This window comes from Hyla sarda, chromosome 2, assembly GCF_029499605.1.
Source record: "Hyla sarda isolate aHylSar1 chromosome 2, aHylSar1.hap1, whole genome shotgun sequence".
Classification (NCBI taxonomy): Eukaryota; Metazoa; Chordata; class Amphibia; order Anura; family Hylidae; genus Hyla; species Hyla sarda.
In genome coordinates, this window is record NC_079190.1 from 82588952 (window position 1) to 82605879 (window position 16928).

Here is a 16928-nt window from a genome sequence, read left to right on the forward strand (position 1 = left end):
AAAACCGTATGGTGAAAACTGGATGGAACTGTACGCACATACAGTTCTGTATGGTTCCCATTGACTCTCATGTTTAAAAAAAACGTATACGGTTTAATACGGTTTATCACCCGGACCAAAAACCGTGGTGTAGGCCTCGGTTTTCTGTCCAGAAAAAAAATAGTAAAAAAAACGTGTGGTTTGAAAAACGGAGACAACAGTATACAATATGGTGCATACGGTTATGAATGGAAAGTCTATGGCCACAGTTTGGTGTACAGCTGCATACGTTTTTTTTTTTTTTTTTTTTTTTTTTAAACCGTATCCAAAAACTGAATAGAAAAATCGTGGTGTGAACCCTTACGCATTTTTCTGCTTCCACATTAGAAACAAGCACTGACCCGATATATCCCACTTCCTGTCAGGTGACCTGATAACGAACGTTATTCCCTTCACCTGTTATGGCATTGTCTATCCCTGACACCTACAGCCTGAGAGCTGGAACAATGACGTGACGTGGGGCTGACGTGTGAATTGTCAGTCACGTCACACCGAACAGCAGCCATCATCACACAGCAGAGCGCGCACTAATCATCACCTGGAACCGAGCAGCACCCCCCGCCACTGATGAATGGAAAGAACCAAGATGGCGGCCAGAATGTACAGAAAGCCCTAATCAGAACCCTGTGGGTGTACGCTCCGCTGACGTATAGAAACAATTGACTAGCAACTACACTCTGATTGGCCGAGAGTTCTTGCTACGTCATAAGCTCAGGAATGAGTTAAAGGTTCTCCCTTCTCTCAGTACACCTCCATGCCTTATTCCCCGCCCACTTTTCCCCATCTTTTTCCTGATTTGTTAGAGAGAGCAAAGGCCGCGCCCACTCTTCACAATCCTGCCCTGCGATTGGATAATGGCATCTATCACTCACGGGACGGACGGGCGTGATTTGGCTGTGGGTTGCGTAGCAGCAGAGCTGAGAGACCGGTGGTGGCGTCAGCTTCTTCTGTCAGGGGTAAAACGGAGAGACGGAGCGTCCGGGCACCGGAGACTCCCTGCCCCGGGGGAGGCGGCGTCCGCTCCGTTGGGGTTGGGGCTAGTCACGGTGAGTTGTTGTGGTTATGTGAAGTGTTCGCTCGGGTTACGGGGCCCTGGAGGAAGTAAATCCCCGGGCAGGTGGGGGTGAAACTCCGAGAGGATGTTGTTATACAGGGCGCCGGGCCGGGGGTGAAGTGCGCGGGCTGCAGGGAAGAGGACGCCACAACTTTCATGTATTGTGAAGTGTCTGTGAGCAGGATGGCGGCAGAAGTTATACAGCCCCGCAGAGTGCAGGTATGGGCCGGGATGGTCCCTGTGGGACAGACACATCTGCTGTGGCATCAGGCGATGGCTGAAACCGGAGCTCATCTAATCATGTGCGCTGTGTATGGTGGTGTTCACACTGTATATGGATGTGTGTGGCGGCGTTCACAGTGTGTGTGTATATATATATATATAACACACACACACACAATGTATGGCGGTGTTCACACTGTATATGGATGTGTATGGCGGCGTTCACACTGTGTATGTATGTGTGTGTGTGTGTGTATATATATATATATATATATATATATATATATATATATATATATATATATATATTTTTTTATATATTACACACAATGTATGGCGGCGTTCACACTGTGTGTGTGTATATATATATACACACACACACCCAATGTATGGCGGTGTTCAAACTGTATATGGATGTGTATGGCGGCGTTTACACTGTGGTATGTGGGGGGTGTATGGCGGCGTTTACACTGTGGTATGTGGGGGGTGTATGGCGGCGTTTACACTGTGGTATGTGGGGGGTGTATGGCGGCGTTTACACTGTGGTATGTGGGGGGTGTATGGCGGCGTTTACACTGTGGTATGTGGGGGGTGTATGGCGGCGTTTACACTGTGGTATGTGGGGGGTGTATGGCGGCGTTTACACTGTGGTATGTGGGGGGTGTATGGCGGCGTTTACACTGTGGTATGTGGGGGGTGTATGGCGGCGTTTACACTGTGGTATGTGGGGGGTGTATGGCGGCGTTTACACTGTGGTATGTGGGGGGTGTATGGCGGCGTTTACACTGTGGTATGTGGGGGGTGTATGGCGGCGTTTACACTGTGGTATGTGGGGGGTGTATGGCGGCGTTTACACTGTGGTATGTGGGGGGTGTATGGCGGCGTTTACACTGTGGTATGTGGGGGGTGTATGGCGGCGTTTACACTGTGGTATGTGGGGGGTGTATGGCGGCGTTTACACTGTGGTATGTGGGGGGTGTATGGCGGCGTTTACACTGTGGTATGTGGGGGGTGTATGGCGGCGTTTACACTGTGGTATGTGGGGGGTGTATGGCGGCGTTTACACTGTGGTATGTGGGGGGTGTATGGCGGCGTTTACACTGTGGTATGTGGGGGGTGTATGGCGGCGTTTACACTGTGGTATGTGGGGGGGTGTATGGCGGCGTTTACACTGTGGTATGTGGGGGGGTGTATGGCGGCGTTTACACTGTGGTATGTGGGGGGGTGTATGGCGGCGTTTACACTGTGGTATGTGGGGGGGTGTATGGCGGCGTTTACACTGTGGTATGTGGGGGGGTGTATGGCGGCGTTTACACTGTGGTATGTGGGGGGGTGTATGGCGGCGTTTACACTGTGGTATGTGGGGGGTGTATGGCGGCGTTTACACTGTGGTATGTGGGGGGTGTATGGCGGCGTTTACACGGTGAGTCTGGGCTGAATTACTTAGATGACAGAGGATGTTAACACGTTGTAGACTATATATTTCCTATTGACGTTAGTTCTGCAGTGTGTGAACATACCCCAATTGGTGCACATCTCTGCCTACGTTTACACCGCGTTTTTGTTTAACATGTATTTTTATTTTTTGAAGTGTATACGATAACCCAGTGTGGCTTCAAGAGTTGTAGTTTTGGAATACCTGCAGGCATGCTGCTTGGGGAAACACTGTGAATGGAAGCTAAAAACATGCTGCTGTATAATTACATATTGGATTTCTCAGTGTCCAATCCTTCTGATCCCGGGGAGAGAAGCTTCAGCGACTTTCTACCTTTATTATACATGCACGCTTGGCTCAGCTGAGTGTACAATTGTACGAGGAGAGAACAAGATCAGCTAAATGTATTGCCAGCTTTATACGCTGTTCAAATCTCCATATAGTGGCACTTCCAGTATGAGACCATAACGCTATAGAAACCTGGTAGTTGGTTCTGAAGCCCCAAAATGTCATCCAAAAATAAGAAAGCAAGGATAAAAGAAAAATAAGTAGATAACTAAGGGCTGGTTCACATCACGTTTTCTCCCATACGGGAGCGCATACGGCAGGGGGAGCTGAAACCTCGCGCTCCCGTATGGGAGAAAACCCAGCCTTATACAGATAAAGCAAGTCCTTACATATAAAAGTCAGAAAGAGCTGCTGGGAGCTGTAGTTCTCTAATAGAATATCTTCAGGGTCCTGTACAGTACACACCTAAAAAAAGTAAAAAAGAGCTGCCCTTACCTGGTGTCCAAAGGAGCAGCTAACCTTGGCGCAGGTAAATAGTACAGAACATGTAATACCTCCCTGTACTGTAGGGGGCGCTACCAGACACCAGTCAGTGCATAAACTTCAGTAATACAGGTGTTTTACCAGTGAATGCCCATTCTGATTGGTTGGTTCTTCCAGCCAATGACATGTTTCACACATCTGGACTGTCTGTAGCATTGTATGATGAGTATGATTACAATGGTCCAGAAAAGACCAAAAATATTGTAATCTGTGGTCATTGTCGGTTGAGCGATCACGGTCTATAAAAATCAGAAGTGCTGTATATTATAGTTCATTATTCTGATAGGTGCGGTAGCACTTCTGACACAGACGTGAACGTGGTTTTTATGTGTAAAGCTAACCGTGCACTCTAGATAGGCATTGAGCTTGTTTAGCCCAAAAGCTATTCATTCCCTTTCCTGCTGAGCGTGCATGTGTCCTGAAAGGGGAGAAGAGGCTTTCAGACTTTTTTGTTTATTAAAAGCCACCTGGTTTTATTTAAAAGACCATTGCACATGGAGTGAGGTTTGCCATGGAAACTTCTGTTGACATCAATGGGGGGGGGAAAAAAAAACCACACTGCATCAAAATCTCCACAGCAGAATCCATGCGGTTTCTGAGTTGTATTTTTCCGAGTGGGTTTTGCCTGTGCGAACATGCTCTTGGGTAGTAAGCATGTTCTGCCAAAATAATAGAAAAAAAAATACATTAAAGGAGAACTCCGGAATATAAAAATTGTCGCCCATACTGCCGGCGGTAAAAAAAAAAAATGTACATACCTTCCTCCGCTCCTCCGATAACCGACTCCAGTCTCTGCCGCGATCCTCTTCCTGGTTGCCGGTGGTGGGAGAGTCATACTGCGCTCAGCCAATCACCAGCCACAGCGAAGTCCGACTCGGCCGGCGATAGTCTGAGCGGCAGTGTGAGAACGCTTCAGGGCACAAAATTGTTCACTACACCAGCACCTGCGGCCGGGGACGAAAACGTCACACTGCCGCTCAGCCTATCGCCAGCTGAGTCGGGATTTCACTGCGGCTGGTGATTGGCTGAGCGCAGTATGACTCATCCGACCACCGGTAACCAGGAAGTGGATCGCGGCAGAGACCGGAGCCGGTTACCGGAGGCCCCGGGGGAGCGGAGGAAGGTATGTACATCTTTATTTATTTATTTTTAATTTTTTTTTACTGCCGGCACTATGGGGGACAATTTTTATGTTCTGGAGTTCTCCTTTAATTTATAGTATATGGGTTTTATTTTTCACAATGGAAGGGATTATAGCAGAATATGTTTACACAGTCAATTTGTATCCTTGTGAAACGGATCTGTCAGAAGGATGCCAACTGTATGTTACTGTATCCTGCTAATGTATCCGGATCTGTTCAAGTACAGTTTAACATTCCTGTTATAGAGCACTATTCTAGTGTGAACATTGCCCTGATATGGTTCATGTCTGCAGGTTTCTCCCCCCCCCCCCCCCCCCCCCCCTTAGATCAGTGATCTCCAACCTGCGGACCTCCAGATGTTGCAAAACTACAACTCCCAGCATGCCCGGACAGCCAACGGCTGTCCGGGCATGGTGGGAGTTGTAGTTTTGCAACATCTGGAGGTCCGCAGGTTGGAGACCACTGCCCTAGATGTTCAGTTCACGTGCTTTCACTACAAAACTCTTGTGCCATACAGGGTCCATGCATGCAGCCCTGCTCCATCCATGTCTTAACCCCTTAAGGACTCAGCCCATTTTGGCCTTAAGGACTCAGACAATTTAATTTTTACGTTTTCATTTTTTCCTCCTCGCCTTCTAAAAATCATAACTCTTTTATATTTTCATCCACAGACTAGTATGAGGTCTTGTTTTTTGCGCGACCAGTTGTCCTTTGTAATGACATCACTCATTATATCATAACGTGTATGGCGCAACCAAAAAACACTATTTTTGTGGGGAAATTAAATTGGAAGGTTTTGTTTTCACGCCGTACAATTTCTGGTAAAAATGACATGTGTTCTTTATTCTGAGGGTCAATACGATTAAAATGATACCCATTATTATATACTTTTATATTATTGTTGCGCTTAAAAAAAATCACAAACTTTTTAACCAAATTAGTACGTTTATAATCCCTTTATTTTGATGACCTATAACTTTTTTATTTTTCCGTATAAGAGGCGGTATGGGGGCTCATTTTTTGCGCCATGATCTGTACTTTTTTTTTGATACCACATTTGCATATAAAAAACTTTTAATAAATTTTTTATAATTTTTTTTAATAAAATGTATTAAAGTAGGAATTTTGGACTTTTTAAATTTTTTTTCGTTCACGCCGTTCACCGTACGGGATCATTAACACTTTATTTTAATAGTTCGGACATTTACGCACGCGGCGATACCAAATATGTCTATAAAAAATTTTTTTTACGCTTTTTGGGGGTAAAATAAGAAAAAACGGACGTTTTACTTTTTTATTGGGGGAGGGGATTTTTCACTTTTTTTTTACTTTTACATTTTTTTACATTTTTTTTTACACTTGAATAGTCCCCATAGGGGACTATTCATAGCAATACCATGATTGCTAATACTGATCTGTTCTATGTATAGGACATAGAACAGATCAGTGTTTTCGGTCATCTCCTGCTCTGGTCTGCTCGATCACAGACCAGAGCAGGAGACGCCGAGAGCCGCACGGAGGAAGGTGAGGGGACCTCCGTGCGGCGTTATGAATGATCGGATCCCCGCAGCAGCGCTGCGGGCGATCCGATCGTTCATTTTAATCGCGAACTGCCGCAGATGCCGGGATCTGTATTGATCCCGGCACCTGAGGGGTTAATGGCGGACGCCCGCGAGATCGCGGGCGTCGGCCATTGCCGGCGGGTCCCTGGCTGCGATCAGCAGCCGGGATCAGCCGCGCATGACACGGGCATTGCTCCGATGCCCGCGGTTATGCTTAGGACGTAAATGTACGTCCTGGTGCGTTAAGTACCACCTCACCAGGACGTACATTTACGTCCTGCGTCCTTAAGGGGTTAAAGGGGTACTCCGGTGAAAACCTTTTTTTCTTTTAAATCAACTGGTGGCAGAAAGTTAAACATATTTGTAAATAACTTCTATTAAAAAATCTTAATCCTTCTTGTACTTATTAGCTACTGAATACTACAGAGGAAATACTTTTCTTTTTGGAATGCTCTCTGATGACATCACGAGCACAGTTCTCTGCTGACGTGATGATGATTGATGATGATTGATGATTGATGATGATGATGGTGGTGGTGGTGGTGGTGGTGGTGGCGGTGGCGATTAGTTGTCGTCCTTAGTGGGATTTGAACCCAAGTCCCCAGCACTGCAAGGCAGAAGTGCTAACCACTGAGCCACCATGCTGCCCTTAGCATACATCTGCTATGCACGGTTGCTAAAATGGATAGAGATGTCAGCAGAGAGCACTGTGCTCGTGATGTCATCAGTGTTCCAAAAAGAAAGGAATTTCCTCTGTAGCATTCAGCAGCTAATAAGTACTGGCAGGATTAAGATTTTTTTAATAGAAGTAATTTACAAATATGTTTAACTTTCTGCTACCAGTTGATTTAAAAGAAAAAAGGTATTCACCGGAGTACACCTTTAAGCTGTGTTCACATCTCACACCTTTGTGCCTCTGAGGCACTGATACATTGGCAGAAGTTCGAGCAGATGCCCACGAATCTTTGTTCACATCGGCACTGGCCATGTTTAGTCAGATAACCCAAACTGAAAGATACGGCAGACCATTCTATTCAGACTGAGCCAGAAGTTGGATATGCTACACTGTAATTTCTGGTTAATCACAGTTGACATTTCTGTGGACAGGTTGTGTGAAGTCCCTGGGAGATACAGTAAACCTCCTGTCTGTGCCTTTTCTGTAGACTAAATAATTCTTTACTTTATGATTCCCTTTCTCATTTATCAGATGCTTGCTTTATATTTAGTATATTGGAATGGCTGTTTTTATACACTGTTAAAAAATAATAAAGGGAACACTAAGATAACACATCCTAGATCTGAATGAACGAACTAATTGTATGGAATACTTTTTGACTTTACATAGTTGAATGCGCTGACAACAAAATCACACAAAAATTATCAATGGAAATCAAATTTATCAACACATGGAGGTCTGGATATGGAGTCACACTCAAAATCAAAGGGGAAAACCTCACTATAGGCTGATGCAACTTTGATGTAATGTCCTTAAAACAAGTCACAATGAGGCTCAGTAGTGTGTGTGGCCTCCACGTGCCCCTATGACCTCCCTACAATGCCTGGGTATGCTCCTGATGAGGTGGTGGACAGTCTGTGGAGCAATGTGGCATTGGTGGATGGAGCGAGACATGATGTCCCAGATGTGCTCAATTGGATTCAGGTCTGGGGAACGGGCGGGCCAGTCCATAGCATCAATGCCTTCCTCTTGCAGGAACTGCTGACACACTCCAGCCACATGAGATCTAGTATTGTCTTGCATTAAGAGGAACCCAGGGCCAACTGCACCAGCATATGGTCTCACAAGGGGTCTGAGGATCTTATCTCGGTACCTAATGGCAGTCAGGCTACCTCTGGCAAGCACATGGAGGGCTGTGTGGCCCCCCAAAGAAATGCTACCCCACAACATTACTGACTTACTGCCAAACTGGTCATGCTGGAGGATGTTGCAGGCAGCAGAACGTTCTCCATGGCGTCTCCAGACTGTCACATGTGCTCAGTGTGAACTTGCTTTCATCTGTAAAGAGCACAGGGTGCCAGTGGCGAATTTGCCAATCTTGGTGTTCTCTGGCAAATGCCAAACGTCCTGCACGGTGTTGGGCTGTAAGCACAACCCCCACCTGTGGATGTGGGACCCTCATGCCACCGTCATGGAGTCTGTTTCTGACCATTTGAGTGGACAAATGCACATTTGTGGCCTGCTGGAGGTCATTTTACTGGGCTCTGGCAGTGCTCCTCCTTGAACAAAGGTGGAAGTAGTGGTCCTGCTGCTGTGGTGTTGGCCTCCTCCACCTCTCCCGATGTACTGGCCTGTCTCCTGGTAGCACCTCCATGCTCTGGACACTACGCTGACAGACACAGCAAACCTTCTTGCCACAGCTCGCATTGATGTGCCATCCTGGATGAGCTGCACTACCGGAGCCACTTGTGTGGGTTGTAGACTCCGTCTCATGCTACCACTAGAGGGAAAGCACCGCCAGCATTCAAGTGTCCAAAACATCAGCCAGGAAGCATAGTAACTGAGAATTGGTCTGTGGTCACCACCTGCAGAACCACTCCTTTATTGGGGGGGTGTCTTGCTAATTGACTATAATTTCCACCTGTTGTCTGGTCCATTTGCACAACAGCATGTGAAATTGATTGTCAATCAGTGTTGCTTCCTGAGTGGACAGTGTGATCTCAGACGTGTGATTGACTTGGAGTTACATTGTGGTGTTCCCTTTTTTATGAAATTTTTTTTTTTTTTTTTTTTTTTTTTTTTTTTTTTAGCAGTGTAATTGGGTTTGGCATTCAGAAAATGTATGTTTGAGATGCCCTATGGCATGTGGGCAGTGCTCATTGCTAGATGATACTGTGCAGCCATATAGTTCAGGCAGCAGTAGTATACATTACATTCATTGTCATGTGAGGGGCTGTGAACATCATGTTTTCCCCTTACAGTCAAGGTTATTGTGTCACAAAGCAATGCCTAAGCATAGGTAACTCGTGGCAATATCCTGGACTAATGTTTACGTTGTGTGATCCAAAAGCACCAAATATTTATTGGAAATGGCCTAAATGTAGTTACTGGTTTACTGTGCCCAAATACTGCCCTATTATGACATGTAAATTGTTACATGTTTTGATGTTATCCAGGATTAGAGAAACACAACTGAGCTGCAATGCCAGACACAAACTGTGGACAAGAGCGGTGCTGTTTTTGGAACAAAGCAGCCTTGTTGTGTGTTTTTTTTTATTTTATTTTTTTTTATTTTTTTTTTTTTTCTCAAACTGGGTACTTAGCCTGAACATAAGGATGGACCCTCCCCTTTTGGCATATGCGTGACTAGTATGCATGGTTTGCAGGACTGGTATGTAGTCAGTGGCCCACTTATGGCACTCTGTGTCTTGCCTTACGTCTAGGTCAGTGTTTCCCATCAAGTGTGCCTCCAGCTGTTGCAAAACTACAACTCCCAGCATGCCCGGACAGCCGTTGGCTGTCCGGGCATGCTCGGAGTTGTAGTTTTGCAACAGCTGGAGGCGCACTGGTCTAGGAATACTTCCATTGTATACCTTAGATTCATGGCTGTCCAGGCATGCTTGAAGTTGTAGTTTTGCAACATCTGGAGGACCACCGTTTGGAGACCACTGCCTTAGTCTGAAGCAAAAATAATAAATAAAACCATGTGATGCAAACAGAACCTAAGGCCATGGTCACACGCTGCGGTTATCTTTTGTACCAGCCAGGCATTTGCACAATATCTGCGTTGTCATTTCCCACGTGTTCTTTAACCCTTTTTTAGTTTTCAGTTCAATTGAATTGGGTGATATTCACAGTGGATACTTTTATGCTGTAAATCTGAAACTTGTCTAACTTGTCCTGAACTTTGTATTTATTTATTTTTTCTCTCCCCAAAGCATGAATGTGACTTGGAAAATTTTGATCCCTATAAATCACTTTTTCTGTGTATATTTTACACGGTATATGAATGTATGTTTAAGTGAATATGTCACCAGGTTTGATGTCATATCTGAGGGTCGCATAACTTAGTGACAGTCTCTGAACAGAATGATGTATTACTTGCATTATATTGAGCGCAGTGCTTTGGCACTCCCTCTGCCCATTGGGTGCTGATTGACAGCCGTCTGCCTGTAAGCAGTAGGAAGTGGGTCCTCAGCACACCTCTCGGGTGTCCTTTTTTTTATATCTACTAGAATATCTGGAAAAATGCCCAGAACACTGCAATACATCTACGTGATCAATGGCTGTCTTTTAGGTTACGTTCAGATAGGGCAACATAAACCTAATGACGGTCTCTTAAAGGGTAGCTCCCACCATCCTTTTTTTTATTTATTTATTTTTAAATTTTTTTAAATTTCTTTAGGACAACTAATATTAATGCTTTTTTTGTCTGCCTGGTAGTGTGCTCGCTTACCAGGCAGACTTCCCCAGCAGGCACCACGTCACTGATGCCTGCTGGGGCCGACACTTCCGCCCTTAGTTCACTATACACGGTGCCTCCAGCTGTTTCACCACAACTACCAGCTTGCCCTGACATCTATGGGCTGTCAGGGCATGCTGGGAGTTGTAGTGGTGAAACAACTGGAGGCACCCTGTGTTGAAAACAATAACTTTGTTAGTGCCGCGACACTACCCCGAACCTCCCTCCCCCTGGGTTGAAATCAATAGATGCCGTCGCACTACCCCTAACCCCCCCCCCCCCCCCCCCAATTGAAATCAATAGTTGCCGCATGCCTTGGCGCTACCCCGTATCAACATTGAAATAAACTATTTTAATGAGAATTTTTTTTAAATATATTTATATCAGAGATGTTGTACATAAGTACTACAACATATCAAAAAAAGGAGTTTGGTGACAGTGCCCATTTAAAGAACCTGTCACCAGAATTTACCCTATAAATTCACTTATACCATGTTGTTGACCAATAAATAATCCATTCCTACCGTGTCAAGGTTATATCAGGCTATTGGTTTAAAGGGGTTGTCCAGGTTTATAAACACTTCCTTTCTTTGCAACAAAAAAAAGACAATAAACAGCACCACAGGTTGTGTTTTGGTATTGTAGCTTGGCTTTATTGAAGTGAAAGGGGACGGAGCTGCAGTACTGCACGTAACCTGTGGACAGGAGAAGTGCTGCTTTTGCATAAAAAAAATAAAATAAAAAAAAAAACTGGACAACCCCTTTTAATCCATTGAAAAATAATTTTTATTCTGTCACACGGTGTGCACAAATTACAAGCAAGAAGTCATTGGGCCGAAAGTAGTCACGGCGGTTTGCCTTTGATCATACCTTGGCAGGCATGACTAACAAACAAGGAGCTTGCTAAGTCACTGTCTGCAGCCACAAAAGTGTCGTCTTTAGGGCAACACTGCACCTACGTGTGACGGCCATGAACACGGTGTAAGGGTATGGTCACACGTAACTGATCTAGAGCGTATTTTAAGCTTCGGATCCGCCGATGACCTGACACATAGCGTGCCTCCAGCTGTTAACAGGAATCCTTGCGGCATGGCAGTGTTCAGTTTTTAGCTCGAAAAGGTAATGTTTGCCTAGACAGCAGCATATAAGTCCTGAAGGTGTCTTGCAGTGATTCTCTAGGCCAGTGGTCTTCAACCTGCAGACCTCCAGATGTTGCAAAACTACAGCTCCCAGCATGCCCGGACAGCTGTTGGCTGTCCGGGCATGCTGGGAGTTGTAGTTTTGCAATATCTGGAGGTCCGCAGTTTAGAGACCACTGCTCTAGGCTATCACTGCAGGCACAGGGATTCCCTGAAGTTGATGCTTTTGTTGCTGCCCGCAGTGATGTAGCAAGCGTCCGTAAAGTCCAAACGCCCGTCGCTGGCTCTATGTATGGAGACACGGGGATATTCATCAAAACCTGTCCAGAGGAAAAGTTGCTAAGTTGCCCATAGCAACCAATCAGATCGCTTTAATTTTTTCGAGGCCTTTTCAAAAATCAAAGAATCGATCTGATTGGTTACTATGGGCAACTCTGCAACTTTCCTCTGGACAGGTGATAAATCTCCCCCCAAAGTCCTGATATTTAGTCTGAGAACAGGTACACATGAAAATAAGTGGTGCTCAACTCGTATAGGAAGTTAGTCCGGTGTTTGTACGCCATAGAGAGTGTGGCACTCACAACAGCAATCGATTGTATCAAAGCTTCTTTATTAAAATGCCATACAAACAGCAAGTGAGAACACACAGCAAACCAGCAAACAGGTGAGCTGTTTATTGTACTATTGTACTTTAGTACAGACCTAATTTACCCCCCCCCCCCCCCAAATTTCCATCAACTTCAATTTCCCAGCCCCCTCCAAGAGTTTTGTAAATAGTGTAGCTCGTGGGCTACGACATTTGCACAACTCCCATTAGTCAATTGGAGTTACAGACATTGGCCCTGATGTACGAAGAGTGGAGTGGAGTTTTCTTTGTGTTTTTTATTTTATTTATTTTCCAGGGTATTTACTAATGTTTTCCTGCATTTTGCACTTTTCCCTACATTTGACCTTTTTTTTAAAATTATTATTTTTTTGTTTATACACATGCTCTGATCTGTGAGGTTTTTCTCTGCTCAAATATCCACCACATTTTCTGTGGAAATCTTAGTACATATGTTGGGATTTTTTTTTATTTATTTTTTTTTTTTTTTCATGTCGGAGACACGCCCCTTTTTTGTGACCACACCCATTTTACCGAGGGACACTCCCATTTCTCAGTAAAATGGAGATATGGTCGTGTCTTTATATATTATTATTCTGGCGCAGACAGAATATATGGCATAATCTGGTGCACAGCCCGACAAAGCAGTTCGGGCTTACAATAGTAAATCGGAGCCATTGTGTTACCTCCTCTCTTCGGTGGCTTTTGGCTTCCTGAACCGCGTATATAGATGCTGTACAGAAAGCCACATGGACACAATAGACTTTCTCAGACCCTACTTACTAGAATAAGGCACTACTGTTTAGTCCCGGTAGTGTGACGGCCATTATGAAGATAGTGGGAGAAAAATTTGTGCTTGCACTTTCTTTCTCTCACTATATTTGGCCGCAATAACTGGAGTTAGAATGGATGTTAGAGGAATCCCATTCAAGTGAATGGGATCCTCTTTGCCCGTTCGAACTCCATTACAATAACGGACGTTAATGGCTCGCAGAGTTGAGAAAAAAAAACCATTTATGTCCGTTTGTAACGGAGGAATTACACAGTGTGAAAGGAGCCTAAGAATGCTTTCTAGGAATGCTCTGCTACCTGTGTAGAGGTCATTCCACACGGAAGGTTTGAGATGTGAGCTTCAGCCACTGTGAATGGCGGTAGATTGTTATCTATCTATTGGTGTCACCTTTCACTGTAATCCTATCTGACAAGGACACTGCTGGAAAGTCATCTGTATAGAACACGCAGTTTTGGCTTCAAAAAAAGAGAAAAAACTGTACTTGCCTCCCTCACTCCCCCACAGCTTTCACTTTTATGGTGTCTGCTGCACTGTACTTTCTGGTGCTATGGTCAGTACCAGGGCTGTGGAGTCGGACGAAATTTTGGGTACCTGGAGTTGGCAAACAATGCACCTGCTCAGACTCCTACTAAATTTAGATTGGAATAAAAAATAAAGAAATAAATAAAGCAAGTTTAAAAGTCCCAATTCACAAAAAGTTATAACTAATGACTTCTCTACTTTAAGAATAAAGACCAATGCATGCAGTGCCTCACGTAACCACAAAACGAACACGTTAAGTGACTGTGAAGAAGCATGCTTTTCATGTGCTTTACTATATGGCACACAACGCACAATTAGGAGCGGCAATACTTATACTTTCCATAGTGTTCTGTTCTGCTGTTACAGGGAACCCATGGGTAACCTAGCCTCACTGATAAGGGGTTAAGGAAATGTTTTTTGCAGGACTAGAGACACTTGTGTAAGTGGAGGGTCAATAGTTCAAGACTGAAGCTGTAAACCATTGGAAAAACTGCTGCCATTCAGCTAAGGCTATAAAAACTTGTAAACTCGATTGTTAGTTTAAAGGGGTACTCCGCACCTAGACATCTTATCCCCTATCCAAAGGATAGGGGATAAGATGTCAGATCGCCGGGGTCCCGCTGCTGGGGACCCCCGGGATTGCCGCTGCGGCACCGCGCTATCATTACTGCACAGAGCGAGTTCGCTCTGTGCGTAATGATGGACTATACAGGGGTTGGAGCACTGTTACGTCATGGCTCAGCCCCTCGTGATGTCACGGCCAGCCCCCTCACTACAAGTCTATGGGAGGGGGCGTGGTGGTCTTCACGCCCCCTGCCATAGACTTGCATTAAGGGGGCAGACCGTGATGTCACGAGGGGCGAAGCTATGACATTACGCAGCTCCATCAACTGTATCGCTCTGTATCCATCCCCCGAACTCGCTCTGTGTAGTAATGAAAGCGCGGTGCCGCAGTGGCGATCCCGGGGGTCGCCAGCAGCGGGACCCCGGGGATAAGATGTCTAGGGGCGGAGTACCCCTTTAAACTTTAAACATGACTGTGGGATTCTACTAGGGAAATCATGTTTTATAATAAATGCCCCTTCCTTGATCCTCCCACTGCCCTATCTTCAGCAGCAGATCAGCACACAAACTGTTCAATACAGTAGACTGTTGGCTTCCCAGCCAGTAGTCCTGTGGTAATGACAGGTATGTTACCTTTCTTTCCTTCATGGAATGTACAAAATACATTCGCATATTAATACACAGGAGTTGGGGAGTCGAAGTACAGAAAACTCCGGAGTCGGAACATTTATCTACCGACTCCACAGCCCTGGTCAGTACCTCACGTTGCTGTCAATCGCTGGCCGAGGCGGGAGTGTGTCACTCTGTGGAATCCATGATGTCCTTTATTGTACAATTTCTTCTATTCTTGGTTTAATTGCCTGCTGGTGTTACAATTGAAGTGGATAAAACAAATAATATTTGCATTTCAACAAGTGGATGGATTCTATTCACTTATTCAAAATATTTAATCTGGGTACTGTGGTTTATCGAAACTGATGTTTTATGGGAGTGTCTAATGCTACCACAAAAAGCACTTATTATTGCTCGGGAGGGTGGTGATATTATTGGAACTTGGCTGAGCAGCTTTGTGGTGTAGTATCTTCCCCATCAGACAGCCATGTGCTGTAGTACCTATGTAGTCATTGCTCAATGCTTATATAGTGCCATTGTATTCTGCGGCACACATTGGAATCCTTGCCCGCAGTGTGCTGCTCACCATCTTATTTCTTGATCAGAAGTGATGTGTTATGACCTATACAGTAACAAAGCCCAAGTTAGTGATTCACTATTTTCTTAGTGACACTAACTTTAACATTGGATGTGATCAGTAGTTCATGCCTCATACACGATTATTAGATTTCTAAATATATTTCATTCAGATGTTTGTGTGTACATGTACTGTATGTTTGGCAGCTGTTCCTGTTTTCCATTTAGATTGCTGAATGATGTATTACGTTCCTCTATAAAATTGCATTCTGATGATTCGGCTGCTTTGTTGTGATCACAAGCAATACATAGTGTGGGTGTACAGGATTCAAATAAGATACTCTGATCGGTGCCGCTGTTCGGGGGGGGGGGGAATACAAGAAGTTTTAGACTCTGTTGCTAATATGCTAATGCTGTACTTGCGCAATGGGGGTTTTGAGACACTATACAGAGCTTCCTGACCTCCATGCCCTCTGTCCCCATATGCTTGAGGCCCGTGGGAATGGAGGCAGGTATACTGGCTCCCACCTCCATTGCACAAGGCCAGCCTTAGCATTTTAGCAGCGGAGCCTAATACTCCTTGTATCTTCTGAATGGTGACACCAATTGGAATAAGTTGTATCTCATTACAATCTGGTTTACCAGCACTATAACCCTGTTTATTGTGTTTAGTGTGGTAAGTTTCCCTTATTAGGCCTTAATGATTCCACATTTAGTCATCTTGGGCTAGGTTTTCATTGCTGTTCCCATTAAGTTGAAGAAAAAAAAATCAACTGGTGCCAGAAAGTTAGATTTGGAAATTACTTCTATTAAAAAATCTTAATCCTTCCAGTACTTATCAGCTGATGTATACTACAGAGGAAGTTTTTTTTTCTCTTTTGAATTTCCTTTGTTTGACCACAGTGCTCTTTGCTGACACCTCTGTCCATTTTAGGAACTGTCCAGAGCAGGATATGTTTGCTATGGGGATTTGCTTCTACTCTGGACAGTTCCTAAAATGGACAGAGGTGTCAGCAGAGAGCACTGTGGTCATATGGATACACAATTTATGTAGGTTTTATTTTACTACTTTAAAAAAAGTGCCATCTTCTGACCCCTATAACTTTATTTTTCCGTATACAGGGATGTGTAGGGCACATTTTTTTTTTTGCGCCGTGGTCTGTAGTTTTTATTGTTTTAGACTTTTTTGATCGCTGTTTATACATTTTTTAGGGTGTACAAAATGACCAAAAAATACACAATTTTTGACTTTATTTTTTTTCTTTTTACGTATGCGCCATTGACCGTGCGGTTTAGTTAACATTAATTTCTTATAGTTGGGAAATTTTACTCACGCAATGATACCACATATGTTTGTTTTTGTTAAATTGGAAAAAAGATGGTGATTCAAACTTTTATTATGGAAGGGGTTAATT

The 16928-nt window shown here is 44.5% G+C and overlaps 1 protein-coding gene across 3 annotated transcripts in view; it reads left to right on the forward strand.

Moving 5' to 3' along the window:
- Positions 1-311: 311 nt before the first annotated feature.
- Positions 312-16928, forward strand: part of RNF41 (ring finger protein 41) — a 62197-nt gene continuing 45580 nt past the window's right edge. The window contains exon 1 of one of the 3 annotated variants that reach the window (XM_056562304.1): positions 312-665. The gene's annotated coding sequence lies outside the window, so the exon portion shown is untranslated. Of the gene's footprint in view, positions 666-792; positions 1086-1119; positions 1313-16928 lie in introns of those variants that run through there. The other 2 variants (XM_056562303.1, XM_056562305.1) reach the window with 2 other exon arrangements.